Here is a 6,610-nt window from a genome sequence, read left to right on the forward strand (position 1 = left end):
ATTTTTTAATTTTTTCGAACTCGTCCTAGATGGTTTCTCCGATTTTCAGCAAAATTGGCTCAGATCATCTTCAGACAGGCAAAAAGTTATCAACACCTTTATGATTTTCCCAGCTGTTTTTTTCTTCTGATTCCTTGGCTTATTCTGAATTGACTGATTAATTTCTATAGTCTATATATTTTTCGCAATTTTGAATTTTCGAAAATATTTTTCAATTTTTTTTAAAAACTCGTCCTAGACAGTTTGTTTAATTTTCACCAAAATTGGCTCAGATCATCTGAAGAGCATTCTGGCAAACAATTATCTAAAGCTTTTTGATATACTAAACTATTTTCGTAAAGTGTGCTAACAAATTTGACAAAGTTTGCGTGAAAAGGACATGAAGTTACATCTCTATAACTCTTTAGAGGATTCTGACCAAACTTGGTATGTGTTATAACCAGTGTTGGGCACGTACCTTTAAAAAAGTAATTAGTAGTTACAAGAACTTCTCACAAATAATAACTGAGTTAGTAACTGAGTTACATCATTATAAAAGTAACTAATTACCAGGCAAAGTAACTATTGCATTACTTTAAAAAAAAAAATCGAATTTAATATAACTATAAAATAAATATAAAACATTGTACACTAATCTACACTATTTTAATGTTGTTGTGGGACAACGTCAGAGACAACTATCAAATTCAACATATTATTATAAATATTATCATTACTATAGTGGAACAATAAAGCACAATAGATGATTTAGAACTTTAAATATTTATTGCACAGACCGACACAGAGAGACTCTTTTTTCCTGGGCATAACATTTTTGCCTTTCACCTCAGCAAGGGAAAAGTAATGTTTATACTTCCAGTTTGCGAAAGCTACCTTTGAACTTGTTGGGCTTGCCATCGTTGTGACTCCTGGATGTTGGTGTGTGTGAGACTGATCGTGCGTGTGTTTGTGTGTGAACACTAGGGGTGGAACGGTACATGTATTCGTTTCGAACCGAATCGGTACGGGGGTCACGGTTCGGTGCATGAATTTAAACGGAGAATACACGGTATGAAAATAAAAAAAAAACTTGCCTGCAAAATAATTAATGTAATGCGGAACTACTGTTAAATACGCGGGTTCTTTAGGGACAGCTAATATTTATCCCCGCTTTAGCTCTGAAGCTCTGATTGGCGTCGATGCAGCCGAGCTCCGCCTATGTATGCGCTCTATCAGAGCCCGTCTACATTCTCTGGCACTCTGCAATTTTTTGTCAGCTCGACGGTCCATCATTGTGGTCCAGGGATTTCCTGAACTTTGATTTGTCAAGCCCCCATTATTTTGACGCTAATAGAAGAAACAATGCATGGAGACGCATAGGCTTGGAGCTAGAGCGCAGCTGATGGTTGCTTAGAAACGGCAGACGCTTCCGGAGCGCAAGCGCCCGAGCGCTTTGTTGATCAGGAAGAAAGCGAACGGCCCCTTAGATCGCAAGTTTGGGAAAACTTCGCTTTTCCAGTCAGTTACAGTAGTACAGGCGAGAGAGTGGTGGAAAAGACGAGGACTGTGTGTTGCCGTTGTTCAGCGGTTGTTGCTGGGTATGTGAGTGGAAATACATCTAATTGCCTTCTGCATTTTTGTTTTGCTTTTCCCTCCACTGTACCGAAATCATACCGAACCGTGACGTCTGAACCGAGGTACGAACCGAACCGTGACTTCTGTGAACCGTTCCACCCCTAGTGAACACCCACACTACTCTGCCTCTGATTGGCAAACAATGGAAATTTTCTCAATCTAAGCCAATCATCACGTTCTCAGTTACACCACGTTTACAGACACACCAATCATCATCACTGGTTATGTCCCGCACCGGCCCCGAACACACACAAACACACACACCCCAGAGAAATAGAGGTCCTATGGCTGAGAGAGACGCTGCTTGAATGAAAACCGCTTCAGTGTTCTCAGTTATAGTAACGGCATTTTATTGTCAGTAATGGTGACGGCGTTGTAACGGGGGAAACAGTAATTTGTTTGATTACTCGTTACCAAAAAAAGTATCGCCGTTTATTTATAGCGCCGTTAATCTCATCACTGGTTATAACAAGCATGACCTGAAAACACATAAGTAGTTTTGGCAAAGCGACACCTACTGGTCAAAAGATATAAACTTTTGACATTTCTGCCCAGTTTGGCCAAAAACCATAAGATTGGCCTCGGAATGGCATGCCAAATCAAACAGTGTCTCATTTTCCTATGTTGGCCTTTTTGAGTTTTGCAGTAAAATTCTATATCAACAAATGTCTTTAAACAGGGTTCTCTAACCCTGCTTTGGAGAGCTACCATACTGAAGAGTTCAGCCTCAACCCTAATCCAACACTGGACCAGACTAACATATTGTCTTTATAATATCATGCTTAATATATTCTCACTCAGCATACAGTATATTGGCCTTTAATAAAAACGAGATAAGGATTTGTTAAGAGTTCCTTGACCTGTCGACTTGATTTTCTCATACTCTTTTTGAAGTCTTTCCTCAGTATGTGTTTTTCAGAGACTTATTAGTGGCCATGACATCCCTGACTTTGATCTGAACGGCAAGCTTGACACAGACTCTCCTAATGATTGTTGATTGAGTTGTGAATCAGATCTCATTATGACAGGATGTATGTGACTCACCCTTTTACTGCCTTTAATAAATACCTCTCGAATTGAATCAGGGATCCGTGAAGCCACTGGACATAATGAATTAAATTCTTCCTTCATTCTCTGCCAGCGCTGTCGCTAAAACACGTGTCTCCCAGAACCAATTACAGCCACATACTGTGCTCCCTTCAAAACCGAAGCCTGTTTTCGTCCAAATGATGATGAGCTGAAGGTCTTACAGGTTTCTCTAGGAATAAATGACTTTTGACTTGCTATCCGTAATTCTCAGATTCACAGTTTCTCAGAAATCTCACTTGTGTGACACTGTAAATACTATTTTTAAATGTTCTCATTTGTAGTTATTCCTGCTATATAATGAAAAGCAACTCCGTTATATAACTGTAAATTTAAACTTTAAAGAAAGTTTTCAATAATCTAGGAATGATTAAATAGTGAAAAGATGTTAGTATTTTTAATAATCAGTTCCAAATTCTTTAACAGGATGTTGTCTCATGGATCAAAGCAAATAAGGTTACGATGTCAGATTTCAATCAAGCACACAGAATGCATTAGTGTGAATTAAATTAACCTTCTGTTTGATCAAATGCAATTAAAAACTCTTCTGCTGGAATGATCTATAATGATGTTTAGCTTGGATTTTCCAAGACTTTTTGTTCTGACCTCATAGTTTTTGCCCTTACAAAAAGCAATGTAATGGTATCATATCATAACACCATGGTATTTTGATACATACCATGATAGTAGTTCACTATCATATTCATATACCATGATAATTATATGGTACTATAAAGTATTCCAAACAATATCATTGTATTTCCAACATGTAAGTGTGTAAAAATAGCATGTCTATGCATTTCCAGTATACATTTTTATAGTAATACAATGCTACTTTATATAGTTAAGTAGTTTACCCAATAATTAAAATTTGCTTGAAATTTACTCACCCTTAGGTCATCCAAGATGTACACGAATTAGTTTTTTTTTTGTCATATTTGAAGATTGAAATTTAGCTGTACACCACTTGTTCACCAACGGATTCTCTGAAGTGAATGGGTGCCGTCAGAATGAGAGTCTAAACAGCTATTAAAAACATCACAAGTAGCTAATCCACATCCATCAGGTATCTTGTGAAGCGAAAAACTGTGTGTTTGTATTCAATTTTTAACTTTAAACCATTACTTCTGGCTAAAATAGAGTCCTTAATATCCATAATGTCGTCTCATCTGATTTAAAAGAGAAATATGCACAGAATAAACACTGTTTACAAATCCAAATCAGGACTGATGTGGATTATTGTGATGTTTTTATTAGCTGTTTGGACTCTCATTCTGACGGCACCCATTTCCTGCAGAGGATCCATTGATAAGTAAGGGATGAAATGCTGCATTTCTCCAAATCTGTTCTCATGAAGAAATAAACTTCTCTACATCTTGGATAACCTGAGGGTGCCAATTTTCCTTTTGGGCGAACTATTCCCTTAAGAATAATAAAAGTTTTAAATGAGATGTCACACACTTTAATACCTTTTGGCTGCAGCACATTTAATTAAATAACCTTTTAAGTCTGTTGTAGATTAGATGACTCACGGTACATCAGGTGGGTCAAATTATTTTTTTTGTGAGACTTTAATCAGACTTTAATAAATTAAGAACTTAATTTACAAACATGAATGATGAATGTTGTGGTGTTACTTTTCCAAGCAATTTAATATCTCATAGACTGAGACACATCAGAAAATGTAAATCTAGGTGAATCAAAATTATTCAATCTTTCGGAAAGGTGTGAAAACTTAAAAAAGAGTTACACCTTGACGATGCTGTGCATTGTGGTATACAGCAGTGGTAGTTAGCTGTGCTGTCCTCTCTCTTTTGGAAGGAAAACTTAGTCCTTTTGGATGTCATCTTGTACACACACACACGCGCGTGTATACAATTTAAAGTTAAACACAATGAAAAACAAGATAACTGAAGTAGTTGTAACAATTGCCAAACGCAAAGGAAGAACACAAGCTAGCTTCAGCAGGACCGGAAAAAGGTGTGCAGTCTGCATAAATGTTTAGAGCCAATTTGATTTTTTTTCATTATTCATTAACTTACGTTCTCAGAATTACTCAAATGTGTATTAATAAACTTTCTTTAATATTTTACTGATGCCTTTGTTAAATCGTTTTCACAAAATGTTGTTCTCTGCAGCAAAATGTCTTGCAGGTCAAGGGGGTTGAATAATTTTGATTGCAACTGTATGTGTTTCAAGAAACCAAATTAAATGCGATGCTCCGTTTAAGGTGGAAATCAATCCACATTCAGTTTTATTGCTGTAGAGCAATGACGCATGAAATCTAATAGTGCACAATACTATAGTGCAAGTGTGATTGTCTTTGCTTTAGTGCACCACAGAAATAAAAGAAACTCTAATCTCAAATCTGTTTCTAAAGTATACTGGTAAAGATGCCAAACTTGAGATGGTTTCCTTATTATTTTCAGCCAGTTTTGCCATGTCAAGATGCTGTAAGCAAGCACACAGTCTCCTGTGGTTTGCTGTCATGTTTGAGCCTAGTTAGATCAAACAGGCTCATTTGCAAATATCTGACATTACTACTAGATCATTGACATTTTTACCATTTTAAAAGAAGCACAGAGGTGAGCAAGCTACCTAGAGTAGGCGGAGAGCATTTAACTGTGCAACCCTCTCAGAAGCAAATGGGAAGAGGATGATTTTGATCACAATAACGCTCTAGTCATTGTGCGATGGCCTGCGCTGTTGTTGGAAATGCATCAAGGAGAATTAATGATAAGACAGGAGCATCGTTCCCAAGCCTCCTACGGATCACTGCCAACACAAGCGGTGCGCTAACTAGGACAACTTCCCTTCTTAGCACACATTTCCATAGCAACCATTGTGAAACTTTCAGATAAACATGGTCCCGAAGCGAAATCAGTCTTTTACTGTAATTAGTGGCATGATGCCTTGCAACGAAGCAGAATTTAACCTTTACATCAGTATCTGATAGCGAAAGATATATGGCAGTTAAGTAAACAGCAAGTCTCTATGGAGCAAAAATATACATTTATGACCCTTTTAAGCTGTTCAAGATACAATTTACTCACCCTCATGTTGCTAAACCTGTGATTTTCTTTCTTCTGAAGAAGGTGGATTTTTATCCTGGCCATTCTTTTTCATTAAAATGATGAGGAATGTGATGCAGCTAGAGTGTGAAATAATAAAAATAGTCCATATGAATTCAACATTATATTCCAAGTCATCTTAAGTCATACGATTTGTTTGTATAAGTCAATATAATTACAGGAAATTTTACTTTAAGATAGACCACAAAGTCATGCGAGCTACAAAAATATCTGACAGCATCTCATACAAAATGCAAGTTGATAGCAAAACACTGAAAGATGTTTTTCAACATAAGGTACACAATATCATATTTGTTTCATTTAGTACTGCCCTTCAGAAGCTACAAAAAATTCCCAGAAGTCAAATTAAGTTAAATTTACCCAAATTCCAAAAGTTTTCACCCCCTGACTCTTAATCCATTGTGTTTTCTTCTGGAGCATCAGTGAGCGTTTGAACCTTCTGTAATAGTTGCAGTGAGTCTCTCAGTTGTCCTCAGTGTAAAAAGATGGATCTCAAAATGATACAGCCATTGTTGGAAAGGGTTCAAATACACAAAAATACACAAACAAGGGTCTCATTAACAACTATCACTAATCATTCAGGTAAGAACACAGTCTTAAGAATCAACTATTATTTTCTCTTGTGTACTATATGTAAACATCTTCAATGTGAAATATCTTACTTAGGTCAGTACTAAATAAACAATAACATGCATTTTGTATGATCCCTATTATTTTGGCAAAATAAGTAACTTTTTGCAGATTCTGTAAACGTTTGACCTCAACTGTATGTTCATAATTATTTTTGAATTTTTAGGATCATCAGTCTTCAAAGCTTG

Source organism: Garra rufa, chromosome 18 (assembly GCF_049309525.1).
Source record: "Garra rufa chromosome 18, GarRuf1.0, whole genome shotgun sequence".
NCBI lineage: Eukaryota > Metazoa > Chordata > Actinopteri > Cypriniformes > Cyprinidae > Garra > Garra rufa.